Below are 18,973 nucleotides of genomic sequence, written 5' to 3'. Positions count from 1 at the left end.
TGAATGGCAACCCCAGTCATTAAAAGTAATAATTTACTATTATTAGAAGAAATCTGATTTTTTGCTCTCATAAATAAAATTTCAAGATGCTACCAGTGCCTCAACAAATGGCGCCAGAATCGTGCCTCTGGAGGTACCTAGCGGAGCCTAATGCTACTGTAGGCGTGGCTAATGCCTTAAGTGACGTTAGACCATGGTAGGCGCCTCTGGAGTCATGATTCATATCAAAGGTAGGCAATGTAAATATAGGCCTTGAAAACTCTGGCCTACATTTCCAGCATGTAACCTTTTCCAGAAGCACGATTCTGTAAGCAGTACTGTCATGTGATTGACATGCAATCGGTGGCCGCTTTTAAGGTGGCCTCCGACAACTGCGCCATGTAGAGAATATGGAACTAGATGCCCATTGGGTACATACTCTTAAATATTTAGAATACTAGCACTTACATGCGTATGTGTGCACATACCCAAGGAAGTGTTAGCAAGGCACTTAAGTGGTATTTTACAAATATTCACTTAATTTACATAGCCTGTATTTGCAAGAAGATAAACATATGGTTGGGATATAAGAAGAGCTTCCAATTACAAGAATTCTGTATGTTAAATATGTTCCTTCCAAATTCAGGTACTCATATTTATACCAGCTCTAGGGCCAGTGTTACTGTAGGTACCAAAATGTTTGATATTATACAGTAATACTAGGTTATCCTTATAGTCTATGGTGGAACCTATGTACTTAGGTACTATTATAGAACAGGATCTACCACACAGCCTTAGAATACCTAAATGGATGTGCCCATTTCTAGAATCTCTCCTAAGTGGACAGATTTTTCAGTTGTGGAGCTAACCTATTAGAACATTACTTTTCCAGTTTGTTCGATTTTCAAGATACTAGGGGGCATGCGATGAAGCTAGTAGATTTAAACCAAACCAGAGAAAATATTTCTTCATACAATGTGTAATTAAACTCTGGAATTCATTGCCAGACAATGTGGTGAAAATCAGTTTAACTTAGTGAGGTTTGAAAAAGGTATGGATAATTTCCTACAAGAGAAGTCCATAGGCCATTATTAATATGGCTTGAGGAAATCCACTGCTTATTCCTAGGATCCACTGCTTATTCCTAGGATTCCTAAAATCTGTTTTACCACTTGGGATCTAGCTAGGAACTTGTGACATGGGTTGGCCACTGTTGGAAACAGGATACTGAGCTTGATGGACCTTCAGTCTGTCCCAGTATAGCAGCTGTTATGTTCTTATGTGAGCTAAATATAGGACAATCAAGCCATTGTGATATCACTGATGAGTTTGGCTCTTAGGCATTGGTGGAATGAGGCATTATGACCTCACAATCTCAGCTCTGGAATGTTGCTGCTCTTTGGATTTCTGCCAGGTACTTGTGACCTGGGTTGGCCACTTTGGAAACAGGATACTGGGCTTGATGGACCTTCAATCTGTCCCAGTATGGCAATTCTTATGTTCTTATACTTACAATTAATATTCATCACAGATAACCTGAAAACTCAACTGGCTTTGGGTTCTGTAGGACAGGTTTGGGCATCAATGTTTTAGAACAGTGGTTCTCAACCTGGTCCATGACGTACCAAGTCACATTTTTGTCATATCCACAATGAAAATGCATAAGAGATTTGCAGGCAAATCTGTTTCATTCATGTTTACTGTAGATGTCCTGAAAACCAGATTGGTTGAGTACATCTTGAAAATTGGGTTGAAAAATCCTGTTTTAGTGCTTAAGCTAGTGCCAATTTTACTCTTCTAAAACATATATCTTATATGGTATATTATGAGTTTTAGATTTGTTTTTATGTATTCTTTTTATTTTATATGAATATTTCTAAATTTTCAATACAAAATCACAAGTAAATCCCACTTATTACTACAAAAAGGAATTCATAACTCATAAAAAGAGAATCACAGTACGTTTACCTGATGTCCAGCCCTAGTCCACAATATTAACAAGGTTTGAAATTCAATTTATTAATAATATGAAACAATGTCCAAGTGAAAAGGTTTTAGTATATTATGCAAAGTTTTATATCTATTGCAAGTGAAATTTCAAAAGATGTAATTTAAGGGCCTTAAATTGGAGCTGCAATTGCAAGAACCAAGGATTCAGCCAACTTTGCACCGAGAAATTTAGATGCTTGATAAGGCTCACCCCTTGAAGGATAAACATCTGCGAAGAAAATGCAAAACAACAACAACAAAAAACCTAATTGTAAGGTACCTGGTTCCAATATCAAAATTGCATCATTTTTTGAGTAGATTTTGCTATGTCTGGAAACATCTATACTCTAGATCTCATAAATAGGACATCCTTAATTCTGGAAAACATTCTCATAAGCCAGTCATGGTCAGGATCCAATGTGCAAGTTATCACTAGAGTTGATGAAGTCATTTGATTTGGAGTTAGACTCCTCCAAGAATGTGATTAGTTCAAGACTGTCCATTATTACTAGGGCCTGTTGGCTCAAGGCCTCTTGTTCTTCTTGCCTTCCCTGAGATAAATAAAATGCACATGGTAAAGGAGGAAGCACAAAACAAGAAGGCCCAAATGTTCCACAGAAAAAGGAGCAATCCAAAAGAAAACAATCTGTGGATGAGCACAATGTTCTTGACTTTCCTTTATTTCTTCAAAATATCTCCAAACAATGGTAAAATGAAATCACATCAGTCATGTAAAAGACTACCGTGACCCGACATGGACCGTGTTTCAGCTAACAAGCCTTTTTCAACAGTCCAGTTGAAAGAAAATTCGGTGGTATACAGAATTGATAAGCAGTCTTGAGAGGTCCGAAGTGAAGGTCAGTGCTGAACTCTGCAACTGGCGTACGAGTAAAAGGAGGTACAGACTCTGAAGGAATCTGCAAGTCTATAGTAACAATTTTTTTAAACCTTTCTAGTGGTAGTTGAGAAAACTTTAATAATCTTCAATTCTTTCTTCTTGAAATATTTTCCAAATTCTGTAATTTTTATAGACAATTGTAAAATTGTAAATAAATGTCTCTTCCTGTGTCTGAGATGCCACAGTCTTTTTTTCCCCAACACAGTTACTCTTTGCTTTACAATAGCCACATCTTTCTGGATTCTTGAAACAGTATCAATAGGACTCTCTAAGTACTTAATAAAATCTTGAAGGTGCAATGAAAAAGAATGTTGTAAATACTAAATAATAAAAAAAATACTAAAAATATACTAAAATAAATGTCCTTCCTACAAAAACAAAGGGCTCCTTTTACTAAGGTGCGCTAGCGTTTTTAGCGCATGCACAAGATTAGCGCACGCTATATATAGTGTGTGCTAGCTGAAAAATTACCACCTGCTTAAAAGGAGGCAGTAGCGGCTAGCGCGCGCGGCATTTTATCCCGTGCTATTCTGCGCGTTAAGGCCCTAACACATCTTTGTGAAAGGAGCCCAAAGTTTAAATTATAAGATCTCACCAAGGCACTCTTGAAGGTGGAAGTACTCTCAGGTGTCATAGCCATATTCTGTGCCATCATTTTACTAATCAGAACAGTATTTTGAGGATTCTGAGTCATTTTTAAAGTGCTTCTCAATGTCAGCCAGCACACATGATCAGCACTAACAGTAATAGTAGCATGAATAGTCTTTAGTGGATTAGATACAATAAAAATGATGATTCTACCTGTTATAACTTATATTCTTAGTATGCTGCCTGTCTTATTTGAAAAATCCATTTACCATAAAATTGGAAAGCTTGCTGGTTAAATTTTTATGGAATAATAAACTACCAAAGATAAGACTAAAGAAATTGAAGTGTGATAAAGATTGGGGCGGAGTTAACTTTCCGAGTTTCTATGAATATTACTTAGCCTTCATACTTCGACAGAGTTCAAAGTGGATGCTCGCAGAATCGTAAACACTCTTTCCGGCTTGGATTCTGTATGAGAAAACTGTATTTGAGGCTCTGTTGAGGTCAGTTCCTTTCATAACTACAGTAGGAGAGTTGGTTAAGAATCCTATGCTTATTGCTATAAAAACCACCTTTCAAGAATTAGAATAAAATGTCAACATTAAATGGAGTGATATATCTTGGGTTACTTTATGGACTAATCTACTCTATAAAATACAAGGATCCATTATTAATTGTAGAATATGGAAGAAGGTAGATAAAACAATTATTGCATGGTAAGGATTGGACACCATTTTCTGAAATTGCAAATAAATATAAACTACCTCAACATCAATTTTACAGATGGATTCAGCGCACTGTATTACATCGGTCCATCCTCAAATTATGATTCAGAAGGGTCAGCCAGATTGTTTGTCACTTTGTTTTGCATTATCCTCTGGCCCAGGGGCAGCTGCCCAGTTGTATAAATGTTTGAAGATTAATGTATGTAAACCGCCAAGGGGTTTGCAAGGAACATAGGAATTTGATTTGAACACCAATTTAGATGAATCACAATGGAAATTAGTATGGAAATCAGTTACTACGTCACTACATTCTGTGTGTATGATGCAGTCCTCCTTTTTTTGTTGCCCAAGGTGCTATGGACTCCACTTCGTTTATATAGAATTGATGCATCCAAGGGACAACTTTGTTGGTCATGTAAAGATGTGACTGGTACATTGGAACATATGCTGTTCATATGATGCCTCTTATTGGAATAAGATATGGACAACAATTTCACATTTGTTGTCCATAACAGAACCACTGTCTTATCCAGACTTCTCTAAGTACCCATAAAGCACAACTGTTAAAGATCTTACTAATGCTAACGCTTAAAACTATTTTCATTAATTGGAAAGATTTTTCTAAATTAGAATACAATATGTGGTGGAATATGTTATTTATGCATAGTAAGCATGAGAAGATTTATGCAATTAAATGTGGTAAATTGGAGAAATTTAAGCACGTATGGGAATGTGTAATGAAACTTTGGTCTCCTTTTATCAAGCCGCGCTAGGCGGGGTTAGCGCTCATGACTTTTAATCACACGCTAACCCCCGCGCTGGCCAAAAAACTACCGCTTGCTCAAGGCAGGTGTTAGCGGCTAGCGTGGCTGGTGGTTTAACGTGCGCTATTACACACATTAAACCGCTAGCGCGGCTTGATAAAAGGAGCCCTTAATGATTAATGTACTGTATTATGCTTAATTTGGATTTTTCTGTTTTATGCTTTTCAGTTTGTATTTTTTCTATTTTTCATTTGATTTAATGTGTTGTATCTTTATAAATTTTTTAAAATTCAATAAATTATTTAATGAAAGAAAGTTTCTTTAATTATATGATAAGATAATGTTTAAGTCTAAGCCTCTTCCAGGTTGCATATAAGGGACCTGTTGCATGCATATGCCAAACAAGGCAATGTTGGGTTTATGAATGAACACAATTTCCTGTTTCTGTGAATTCTGGCTTTGTTTCCTTGATGATCTGTAGAGTATGTTTCATCTGGTTTATAAAACTTTGAAATAGCACTGAGGAATGCACTGTTGCTTAGAAAATGTTCTGTTTAGAGATGAAATACCTGTAATCCACTTCTCTTCCATATCCAATGGGGCAAAGATCTGGAACAATTGCTCACGCATACTACTTATGGGGAATTTAGGAAACACCTAAAAACATACCTGTTCCTGAAGTACGTATTTAGGCAACTGACCTGTACAATCCTACTCCACAATAACTGATCTCTAGCGCTGTTAATAACTAGCTTCTAACCTTGTTAATTCTAATTAATTTCTAACATCTTTTAAACATTGTAAATCGCATAGAACTTCACGGTCCTGCGGTATATAAACTGTTGTTATTATTATTATTATTATTTATTCCCTACAAATTGTGAACAGATAATTCCTGGCCATCCCCATTTCAACTTTTAGAAACTCCTTATAAAAGATAACAATTTCTTATAACACTATTTTAGAGTTGCCCTCACAAAATGAAAACCTTTGTAATTGGATCGGCCGTCCCGTTCATATGTATTTATTTATTTAAAATCATTTGTAGTTTACTCATGTTACATTCTAAGAATTGTACCAGAAAAATATCAGAAGTCACAAATCAGTATAGTAACAACAATTCCAGATAAGACAACAGAGCATAAGATAATTAAATCTTCAAGCAGATCTAAAACTACTTTTAAACTCCCTCTGCAAATGCCTGAGTAAATTGATACTTTTGACCTTCTTTTGGAAAGTTAAAAGATCAGTCTTCAATCGCAATTCCCTCGGCACAGCATTCCATAAGAGTGAATCAGAAATTTGAAAAGCCCTAGCCCTAGGTAAAGACAGAATGGTAGCTTCACTGGTTTCTTTTGGACATGGGAGGGGCCAGTAAAGTGATGGACTGGACACAAAAACATGACAACATAGTGGGGCACCTTACAGGGCACTGCTGTGAATTTCACAAAAAGGGTGCCACATAAACATCTCACTAGAACTTCCTTATAGGTCATGGTGAGCCCCCCAAAACACCCCTAAAACCTACTATACCCACTTGTCTACAACCCCAATAGCCCTTATGGCTGCAGGTGTCACTATATGGCAGTATAGAAGGATTTTTTTGGGATGGGCTCATATTTTCCACCATGAATGTAGTGGTTAGAGTGGCTTATGGTCCTAGGTTTTCCTCTCTATGGTTCATTAGCCCCCTCCTCCCCCCCCCCCTCCCGACTACTTAAGCCACCTCTGTGCTGCTATGCTAGGCTTTCCTATATCAGGTGCTGATGTTCCTCCTAAATTTTTATTCTGATTTTTATGACGGTGTGAGGGGGTCAGTGATCACTGGGGGAGTGTGTGGGGTCTGTACTTTGTCCCTGCAGTGGTTATCTGGTCACTTTGGATACCTTCTGGGCAATTAGACCTGTTTTTAGATCGCCTAAGTCACACGTAGAAGTTCTGTCTAGGAAGTCTCATTAAACTTTTGATTATCCCTGCAGGACGACTAAGTCTAGGTCGGCCCACATCCCACCCACCCTAACCACTCCTCCAAAAATGCCCCTTTGAACTCTAGGTGCAAAGCGGCATTCAGAGGCCTAAAAAGTCTCTGGATACATCTAAAAACCCATTTCAATTATTGGCACTTGGATGACCTGTTTTTTAGGTCGTCCAAGTACCAATTTAGGCAGATTTTTAGACATATTTATGTTTTTTATTATAAACCTCTTAGCAATCATTTTTAGCACTAGACTTATAACCGAAGGGCCTGATATTTAGCTAACAGTGGGCAGTGCTTTTGCTGCCCATCACCGGGATTAAACCCAGATATTCAATGCCAGGTCATATCTGGCCACGAGCATTGGGTTTTTATGGTAACTAAAAAGTTAACTAGTTAAGTTGTTAGCCTTAAAGATAGGACTGCTATTTGTGATCAGACTTAGGCACTAAACTAATCCAGTTAGATGTTGAATATCTGTGCCTAACCGGAAAAGTAAGCAGCAAAAAAAGTGGATGTTTCTGACTGGTTAAATAGCACTGAATATCAGGGAGGGGGGAGTAATCTTTGACTCATCTCTCTCCTTCTCTTCACATATCCAACAGACTGCCAAAACCTGTCATTTCTTTCTAATCTAATCTAATCCTTAGGTTTGTATACCGCATCATCTCCACGTTCGTAGAGCTCGACGCGGTTTACAGTAGGAGAAATAGGAAGGAACTACAATAGAGGGTTAGAGGTAGAAGTGTGAAGAAAATTTAGAGGACTTGGGATGCCAAGATATAAGAGTTTCCTTGATTCCTAAGTTGGAGGGAGACTTACATTTTTTGAGAAAAGCCAGGTTTTCAGATGTTTGCGGAAAACTTGGAGAGAGCTCAAGTTTCGAAGAGGGGAGATATGGTTGTTCCAGAGCTCAGTGATTTCTCTACAATATTGCTAAAATCAGATCCTTCCTTTCTGAGTGCACTGCCAAGACCTTCATTCATACCATCATCAACTCTCGCTTAGACTACTACAACCTGATTCTCACTGGCCTTCCACTAAACTATCTCTCTCTCCTTCAACCTGTTAAGAACTCTGCTGCACGCCTCATATTCCAGCAATGTCACTATGCCCACATTACCCCTCTCCTCAATTCACTTCATTGGCTCCTATCTGTTTCTGCATACAGTTTAAACTCCTCTTACTGACCAAGTGTATTCGCTCCGCAGCTCCGCAGCTCCTCAGTATCTCTCCTCTCTCATCTCTCCCCACACTACCCCCTGGGCACTCTACCCATTAGATAAGTCTCTCATATCTGTACCCTTCTCTTCTACAGCCAACTCCAAACTCCATCCCTTCAAACTTGCTGCATTATATGCCTGGAACAAGCTGCCTGACTCGATATGTCAAGCTCCATCACTGGCAGTATTGAAATCCAGACTCAAAGCCCCAGAGGGTTTAGTATCTTTGGCCCAATGTCTTCTGTTCCCTTCCTCCCTCCTTCAGCTATTAGAAGTAGCATTGTAGACATGCCACATGTGACTAGCCCTGCCAGGGCCTTTCTTCTGCTGTGTCCTGTCACCTGTGATGTCACTTCATGTGGGCCAAAGTGGAAGAGGAATGGCCCTGGCAGGGCATGCTGTAGGCAGCTTACATACAGCACTTCCTCTGTCATCTGCAAGAGAGAGGAGAGGTGTGGAAGAAGACATTGAATCTGTGTCGGGGAGGAAGAGAGTGATACTAAACCTCAGGGGGCTTTGGGTTGAGGAAAGAAGATAGTGGGGTCAGGAAGCAAAGGACACTATGCAAAACTTAAACCTATTTTGGGCAGCCCTGGGCATTTCAAAGGTAGCTATGCCTCTGGTTGTTTTTAACCACATTTATATGGTAAATGTCTACCTAGATGCTGGGCATGCCCTCAATAGTTACTGCATAGGTTTGCATTTACTATGCATTAATTTTTGCAATTAAGGCATGGTAACTGCAAAACATTTTTGCACTTCAGTTAATTATTATGTTTATTAAAAGTTTTAATCGCACTTCGGTTTGCCAACCGCACGGTGAACAACTCATATATAAAAACAGGAAATGAAAAGAACACCATAAAAAATAGGAAAGTAAAAAACAATAAAAAAGAACAGAAATGAAATAAAATTTAAAAATTAATTAAATCTAAATAATCTAAATTTAAAAAGAAAATAGTTTTGTTTAAATCTTGTTTAAAATAGTTGCCAAAGAGCAGGATCACAATTTACCAAACTTCCCATAAAAATGCTAAACCAAAAAGATGCATCTTAACCATTGAACTAAATTTTACATAAGACAATTCAGAATGAATCATACATGGCCCATACACTTATTTTAGAGGAGAGGAAAATATTATAAGACAATCCACCAATATTGTGCTGAGGAGATCTCATTGGTCCTAATGCAACCTACAGAAAGATACTTGTATATGGTACAGTCAAAGCAAATGCTGTAAAATTGAATAATAGATCTGAATTTGAAAGCGTTGCTTAATTAAAACATCAGAAGCACAAAAACCAAGTGAAGGTGTGGCCAAATGGTTACTACAGTGGGCTGTGAACCTGGAGAACTGGCTTCAATTCCCACTGCTGGCCCTTGTGACCCTGGTCAAGTCACATAACCCTCCATTGTCCCAGGAATGAAAACAGATTGTGAACCCAGTAGGGATAGAGAAATCACCTACATAGAATATGTAAACCAATTTGGCGATGCCACAGAAAGGCACTAAATCAAGTCCATGACCCTTTAGAGATACAGTACCTGCTTCAATATTCATATTCACAGGGTTGTACTGGAGCAGTATATTAGTCAAGTCTCAATTACAGATTGCTTTTCAATAAACTTTCTAAAATGTGAAACAAAAAATCCCCACAAATTAAGATCATGGCTTTTTATAGTATTTTGGTGTAGATCTCGTGCTATATGTGCTGACATTCTCAATAATAATTGTATTTATTGATAACTGCATTATATATATTTGATTTAAAAAAAGAGATGACTCATAAAAGTCAGTCTACAATGGGAGAAAAATACCCGCAGCTATTCAAAACTAGGTGGGTATCCTTTAATTATAGCAGGGCAGTTCACCACAAACCTAATTACAAAGTTTAGCTTTATGGCATTTGTTTTAATCATACCCACGAGTTTTCTCATGGTAGTTCTTAGAAATTGGCACCGTGGCCAAGCACTGGGTGTGTCAACATTTTTGTTTTGACAATAGTTAAATTTTAATGTTTTCATTTTGCATATAGTTTTCAGCTTAGCTTGCAGTTCATTGACCTTGGAAAATATAACTTTAAATAGGCAATTTTGTGGTTTTTTCTAGGACGCACATCAAGGGGAAAATTGATATGTATTCCAAATAGAGCAATTTTAATTGCAGTATTTTTTTCTCCAGTTTTGTATTCAAAGTCATGGATAGAAAATAATTGTTTTACAATGCTTTCTCCCCTTTTTAGCATGAGCATAAAATGATCTCTGACTTGTCAATATGGTAGTCAGATGGATGGTTGTCAAAGATCTGAAACAGAATCAATAATATTATAATTACCTTTCAGAAAAGAGATGGGTGTTCATGTTTTTCACTATGAAATCCTTTTACAAACTCCTTTTACAAAGGCTGCTGCTGCGGTAATCGATCTGACACTCATAGGGATTTAACTATCATTGGAGCATTTACCGCATGGCAGCTGATATTATGGCCATGATTCCACTATTTTCTGTGTTCTAGGGATGCACAGATTTACACAAGCGTTGATTGACCACAGAGATGTTGGAAATAATGGAGGTGATTTGATTTGCTGGCCACGAAGAGTCCTGCAAACCTGTCCACGAACATCATTTTCATCAAACCATTAGGCAAAGTCTGCAGCTTCTTCAGGAAGGGCTCCCATCAATTCAAGCCAGGACAGTTTAATTTTATTAGGAGGAAGAAATGTTAGTGCTGAAATTTGATGGACCTTTATAATGACCTCCTCATCTGTTGTGTACTGATATGAGATTCCTAGGCTCTATATTTTCCTGTATATACTTCCATTTGTACATTCATTCATGGGTGAAGTCTTTACTCTTCCATATCACAAACATGCAACTTTGCATCTCTATCACATTCAATTAAAATTTTATCCATTGAATTGCAATTCCAAGTGGCTTCCAGAGTTAATGCCTTGATTAGATTAAAGCATGAGGTGTATTCTTGTCAGACAAATAAACTGAGTGCTCTCGATACAGGCCTCTAAGTGATGAACTGGGTCAGGAACTGGTTGAGTGAAACGTGACAAAGGGTTTTGGTCAATGGAGATTGGTCTGAGGAAAGGGATGTTACCAGTGGTGTTCCTCAAGGTTTGGTTCTTGTGCCTGTTGTTTATAACATTTTTGTAAGCAATATTGCTGAAGGGTTGTCAGGTAAGATTTGTTTCTTTGCAGATGATACCAAAATCTGCAATAGAGTTTAGACACCTTTGATGGTGTGAATAACATGAGGAAGAACCTAGCGAAGTTTGGTCTGAAATCTGGCAGCTAAGATTTAATGCTATCAAATGCAAGGTCAGTATAGTACAGTACAGTTTAGGGGGCTGAAGAACTTTTGTGCATGAAAGAGGAGCAGAACTTGGGTGTGTTAGTATGTATGATATTAAGATGGCCAAACAGGTTAAAAAGGTGACAGCGAAAGCTAGAAGGATGCTAGGGTACATAGGGAGAGGAATAGCCAAGGGAGAGCAAAGAGTTAAAAACACAGAGGACTTCAATAAAAGGGAGAGCAAAGAGTTAAAAACACAGAGGACTTCAATAGGTGGCTCAAAGCCTGGTGTCATCAAGAAGTCTTTAGGTACATAGGAGGATGGGGAAATACATGGAAGGACAAGAACCTATATTGTACTGAAGGTCTACATATTACTACAGCAGAAAAAAAGAATCCTTGCGGAGAAATTTAGACAATATTTTTCTAGGCATTTAAACTAGAAAGTGGGGGTGGCATATGTATGAAGGACAATTATAGAGACCACCCCCGTCAAAAGACAAGAAGTGATGGTAGTAAAGATTGCAACACAAACAATATAGCAACTCACTTCTTAGAGTTGCAACGGGAAGTGAGACGAAACAAAAAACTATACAAAAGTGATCATCACTGAAAAATAGCTGGAAAGCGATGACCACAAATACTCGCAGTCTAAGCAATAAAGTTCATGATCTGCAAGCCCTGATGTTAGAGGGAGACCTGGATATTTTTGCTATCACAGAGACATGATTCAATAAATCCCATGGATGGGATGCAAACATACTGGGATATAATCTTTTTAGAAAGGACAGAGATGGTCAAAAAGTTGGAGGAATAGCTCTCTATGTAAGTATTGATATCCAAGTGACTGAAATGCAAGGGACCTGGGGAGAGGAAAAAGTGATATGGATCGCTCTGAAAAGAGAAGATGGAACTTCTATCTACATGGGTGTAGTCTGCAGACCTCTGACTCAATTGCAGCAAATTGATAAAGATTTGATTGTGGATATTCAAAAGTTTGGAAAGAAAGAGGAGGTGCTACTATTGGGAGATTTCAACCTGCCGGATGCAGACTGGAAAGTTCCATCTGCGGAATCGGAAAGAAGTAGGGAGATTGTGGATGCCTTTCAAGAGGCTCAGCTCAGACAAATGGTGGCGGAACCCATGAGAGAAAAAGCGATATTGGATCTGGTCCTCACAAATGGAAAGAGTATATCTAATGTACGAGTGTGTGCTCACCTGGGAAGTAGTGATCATCAAACGGTTTGGTTTGATATAACGGCTAAAGTTTAAAGTTTATTAGGATTTTATATACCGCCTATCAAGGTTATCTAAGCGGTTTTTACAATCAGGTACTCAAGCATTTTAGTGGAGGGCAGCCGCATGATACTAAAAGTCCTAGATTTGAAACGTACAGACTTTAATAAAATGAGAGAGTGCCTGAAGAAAGAGCTGTTAGGATGGGAGGACATAAGAAAAGTGGGAAAACAGTGGTCTAAGCTGAAAGGAGCTATAAAAATGGCTATGGAACTTTATGTGAAGAAAATGAATAAAAACAAGAGAAAAAGGAAACCGAAATGGTTCTCTAAACTAGTGGTGGAGAAAATAAAGACAAAAGAGTTGGCATTCCTGAAATATTAAAAAACCCAAGAAGAGTACAGAAAGGACTACCAGGTGAAACTGAAAGAAGCCAAGAGGGAGATATGCCTGGCGAAAGCGCATGCAGAAGAACAAATGGCTAAAAATTTAAAAAGGGAGACAAAATTTTTTTCAGATATATCAGTGAAAGGAGGAAGATGAAAAATGGAATTGCTAAACTAAAAGATGCTAGGAACCGATATATGGAGAATGATGAAGAAAAAGCAAACGTGTTAAATACTTCTGCTCCGTGTTTACAGAAGAAAAACCTGGAGAAAGACCGAGATTGTCATAAGAACATAAGAATTGCCACTGCTGGGTCAGACCAGTGGTCCATCATGCCCAGCAGTCCGCTCTCACAGCAGCCCCTAGGTCAAAGACCAGTGCCTTAACTGAGACCAGCCTTACCTGCGTACATTCTAATTCAGCAGAAACTTGTCTAACTTTGTCTTGAATCCCTGGAGGGTGTTTTCCCCTATAACAGCCTCCAGAAGAGCATTCCAGTTTTACACCACTCTCTGAAGAACTTCCTTACGTTTGTACGGAATCTATCCCCTTTTAACTTTAGAGAGTGCCCTCTCGTTCTCTCTACCTTGAAGAGGGTGAACAACCTGTCTTTATCTACTAAGTCTATTCCCTTCATTATCTTGAATGTTTCAATCATGTCCCCTCTCAGTCTCCTCTTTTCAAGGGAGAAGAGGCCTAGTTTCTCTAACCTCTCGCAGTACGGCAACTTCTCCAACCCCTTAACCATTTTAGTTGCTCTTCTCTGGACCCTTTCAAGTATTACAGTGTCCTTTTTCATGTACAGCGACCAGTGCTGGATGCAGTATTCCAGGTGGGGGCATACCATGGCCCGGTACAGCGGCATGATAACCTTCTCCGATCTGTTTGTGATCCCCTTCTTAATCATGGCAAAGTTACACTAGAAAATGGAGTAGATTCTGTAGCATTCATGGAGGCACATGGGATCTCTTAGAGAGAGGCAGAGATAGTAGATGCTGTGGATGGGAAGACTTGAATGGGCCATTTGGCCTTTATTTGCCATCATGTTTCTGTTTCTATTCTCATTATTGACTGTTTAGTGATTAGTTTAGTGATCTGTATGTACATGTTTTATTAATGTTTAACAAATTGATATATATTTTTGAATTCTGCAAAGTTGGAGAAATTTATCTCAGATAAGCAAGGGCAGAATGTAGAGAAGACTAGTAAAATACTGGGTGGGGATTGTTAATATGTCAATGGATCTACTGTAATTTAGTACTGTCTGTAAATGGAATTAATATTCTTTGTATTTTCCTTATTTCAATTGTCTATTTAGGTTATGCTCCCTCAGTGATGTGGACTTTAGATTACAATCTCTATGGGAATTTTCTTATACAATTTGTTTTTCATATTTAATTGCTTTGTAGTGATTCTTGAATTATTTTGAGTTATTATAATTCTTAATTGGAATGTGCTATTAAAAAATAGTAAAATCAAAATAAAAAAGCAATCTGCCACAAGACAAATGCAGGACTTCACATCTTTATCTTGATCATTTAATTTTAGACCAATTGTCCATTAGACAAATTAACTTTTAGACAAACTGTCGCTTTTGACAAATTGTACTTTAGATTAATTGTATCCTTAGACCAGCTGTTATTATATCAAGTTTCCAAGTTTATTAAAAATTTGGTACCCCACAGTATAGTTTAAATAAAAAACTCCACAGCAGCTTACAATTCTAGAAATTGGAGAGAAGGGAAAAGATATGTGATTTTAAACAATAACATGAATGTGAGGATAAGGCCTAGAACTACAAATTTGAATAAGAAAGGTGGAGGGGAAAACATACCCCACTTTTACAAAACAGCAAAAGCGTTTTTTTTAGTGCAGGCTGGCGCGTTGAATGCTCTGCACTGCTCCTGACGCTTGTTGGAACTATAGGCTTCTTTTATTAAGGTGTACTAGCGTTTTTAGCGCACGTAGAAAATTACTGCGCACTAAGCTTTTAGAACTAATGCCAGCTCAATGCTGGCATTAAGGTCTAGTGTGCGGTAATGTAGCACGCGCTATTCCGTGCGTTAAAGCCCTAGCGCTCCTTAGTAAAAGGAGCCCTATGAGTGGCAGGAGCAGCGCATTCAGTGCACCAACCAGTACTAAAAACCGCTTTTACAGTTTTGTAAAAGAGGGAGGAGGGGGGATAAGGTAAAGTTGTGCATCCTCATAAAGTCATTATTATCAAAAAAAAATCAGGAGGAAGAAATATTCATGTTATCTTTAAAGAGAGTATTATATATAGGCATCAGTGAAAAGGAATGTTAATTAGACAAACTGTCATTAGACCAATTGTACCAAACCCCTGTGAGGGACATCTGCTTAGACAAATTCAATACCAAGGTAAACTGCACATTTGTCAGCATGTGCTAATTTTCGTGTAGTCCATGCTCAACCTCCATCTATTCCTCACCTAGTCACCACTCCCATCTGATCTAAGTAATGTGAGATTTTTACCATGTTGATTAGTATACAGTATAGTAATCATTTGATCGGCCATGCACAGTTAATCTGTGCTAAAACCCATCTTAACTGCTTAGCCCACTTTAGTAAAAGAGCCCTACAGTGCACTGAAATTTTAATTCATATTATACAAATGTCACATAATATGAATCTTTTTTTTTTTTCAAACAATAAATGTTTTCAGATTCAACCTTTGATGCCTGAACTGCAAGGCCTCGTTATTTCTTTCTGCAGAAGTTAAAGAATTTAAATGGTAAAAAAAAAAAATAGTGTAATCGCTGAGTTTGTTTCATTTGCTTAGCCTAACCATTTTTTGATCAGCTGAATACTTTTTTCTACCTTTCAAAATAGTAGGCTTTCTGGACCATGCATGCTTTTAATCATTGCTCAGTTTCCTTTATTCAAATTCTCTTTCTCATGCTCGTAAGACAGAGGTTCAACTTCAGGTGCAGAAGATCTGAACCCATATCCATATTTTAATACCATGCTTCTATAGATATTATTTGATTTTAGTTCACAGATAACCTACTTAAAATATGTCAATGTGTTCTAAATTCTATGATAAAATATTGATTTAATTCATAGCAACAGGGTAGTAACCATGTAAAAAAAAAATCCATATGGAATGGAACAAATGTACTATATAATACCTAGTTCAGAGGGATTTTTAAGAGGATGTTCTCATTTCATACACTGGCTTTAACTTCAGTTTTCCTTTGACAGTTACACACACACAAAAAAAACTAGCCAGTAACCCTCTGGGTACATTAACAAAGCAGCATGTGTAAATGCAAAAAGTATTTTTCCATCAACCTGAACTTAAGGTCCTATTCACTAAAGATTACTATGATGGGCATAAAATAGCAGAGAGATTTATGTGAATAGTCCCTTAAATTGCACACAAACTTTATACCAGAAGAATAATGATTGGGGAAAAAAAAGACATTTCTGAAATCCTGGCAATTATTTCTTTTTTATATGTCTTAGGAAAAACTTTTTTTTATTTTTTTACCTGCTTTGAAGCACCGTAACATTGGTGCAAAAAAAAAAAAATGGCTGCCAAGAGTATGCAGTGTTGTACAATAGTGAGAAGGATTCGGAATCAATACATCCCTTCTAAGTGGGTACCTGATATAGCGGGAGATTAAGGACTCCTTTTACTAAGGTGCGCTAGCGTTTTTAGCGCATGCACAAGATTAGCGTGCACTATAGCGTGCACTAGCTGAAAACTTACCGCCTGCTTAAAAGGAGGTGGTAGCGGCTAGCGCGAGCGATTCCGTGCGTTAAGGCCCTAACGCACCTTTGTAAAAGGAGCCCTAAATTGGGTAATTCTATAAATGGGTGCCTAGAAGTACAAGGCACTTGCGTGCATCATTGGCACCAATAACCAGCAGCAGTACTATATATGCACTGGGCGCTATCCATTAAGGTAGCGCCTAAGTGCTATAGCTCATAACCGTAAAGGAATGTATACATGACTGAAGCATGGGCAAACAATGGGTGCGTTGCCAAACAATACACACAACTTACAGAATACTATCAGTTGTGTGCATTGATTGATGCACCTAGATCAGGGGTCTGCAACCTTTAAGACATAAAGAGCCACTTGGACCCGTTTTCGAAAAGAAAAAAAAACTTGGAGCCGCAAAACCATTATAAAACAAATCTAACACTGCATATATTGTTTCTTATCTTAATGCTATATACAGGATCACTAAATTGAAAATAAAATCATTTTTCCTACCTTTGCTATTTGGTGATTTCATGAGTCTCTGGTTGCACTTTCTTCTTCTGACTGTGCATCCAATCTTTCTTCCTTTCTTTCAGCCTCCTGTATGTTTCCTCTCCTCCAGACCTCATTCTCTCCCCCAACTTTTTCTTTCTGTCTCCCTGTTCCCCCTTCTTTCTGTCTCCGTGCCGTCCCCCAAGCCACTCGGTTTGCTGCCACCGCAATCGGGGAACAGCCCCCAAGCCACCGCCGTCCCAAGCTTTCCCTGCAGAAGTGTTGCGCTGACCAGCATTCCGCTCCCTGACGTCAATTCTGACGTAGGAGAGGAAGTTCCGGGCCAACAAGGCATTTCTCCTCATTCCATCCAGCCTGAGCCCCATCTCTCCTTGATCCAGCATTTCCCTTCTGTGTCTGTCAGAATTACCATTCCACCTATTTTCCAGCATCACCTTTCTTTGTGTCCATCTCACATATATCCCTATCTCACCACTTTTTCAGAATCTTCATTTGTCTCTGTCCTTGTCTTTACCCCATGTTCACCATTTGCCCTTTCAATGTCTTTATCTCCCCCCCCCCACACACACACCTTTTCAGCATGTCTCTATTTCACCTCCTCTTCATGTCCCTTCTGTATCTCTATCCTTATTCAGTAGGTCCTGCTTACCCTTTCTCTTCTTTGTGTCATTATCTCCATTTTCAGCTTCCCCCCCTTTTCCTTTGTTACTGCACCCTGTAGCTAGAATCTTTCCACCCTCCCTCCACTCCGGCCCAGCCCAGTATGAAAGATTTCCTTTTGTTTCCCTCCCCTCTCTCTTTCTCTCTCTCTTCTGCTCCCTCACCCACGAGTCCTGCATCTGGCCCTCTCCCTTCTACCTGCACCTGGCAACACCCCCCTGCTCCGCGGCTCTCTTCAGCAACTCGTCAGCAGCAGTGATCAAGACAAGCTGCCGACATCGAGGCCTTCCCTCTACGAGTCCCGCCTTTGTGGAAAAAGGAAGTTGAAACAAGCGGGACTCGCAGAGGGTAGGCCCCGACGTCAGAAGCTTGTGTCCATCGCTGCTGCTGAGTTGCCGAAGAGAGCCGCGGAACAGGGGATGTGGCCGGAAGCAGGTAGAAGGGAGAGGGAGATAGGAAGGCTGTAGATCTCCGGAGCATGACACCGACCCCGGCCAGGATGATTTCTTTTTCAGGCACCTTACAAGTCCAGCGTCGCGGCGCGGCGGGAAATAGCCATGCTGAGCAGTGAGCTCAGCACTACACAGATGAAAGCCTTGCTTGCTGATTGGTCCGGCGGCACGGCAGGGCGGGGCCGCCGGACCAATCAGCAAGCAAGGCTTTCATCTGTGTATGTGCTGAGCTCACTGCTCAGCATGGCTATTTCCCGCCGCGACGCCGGACTTAAGCTGCATGCCTGCGTGACACACTACCGGAGCCGCAGCAAAGGTGGAAAAGAGCCGCATGCGGCTCTGGAGCCGCAGGTTGCCGACCCCCGACCTAGATCATTGTCTCGCAAACTGTGTGCCATGGCACAGTAGTGTGCCCCATAGAGATTCCGGGTGTGCCATGAAAAATTCTAAAATTTTGCTTTATTTTTTTAAAAATTCCCTTTATAAGTATATTGCGTAGGCAAGAGTTTGTCGACGTTGTGAGCATCTGTGTGCATAAGGATACAACCA

Source organism: Geotrypetes seraphini, chromosome 2 (genome assembly GCF_902459505.1).
Source record: "Geotrypetes seraphini chromosome 2, aGeoSer1.1, whole genome shotgun sequence".
NCBI lineage: Eukaryota > Metazoa > Chordata > Amphibia > Gymnophiona > Dermophiidae > Geotrypetes > Geotrypetes seraphini.
This window is presented reverse-complemented; position numbering follows the sequence as displayed.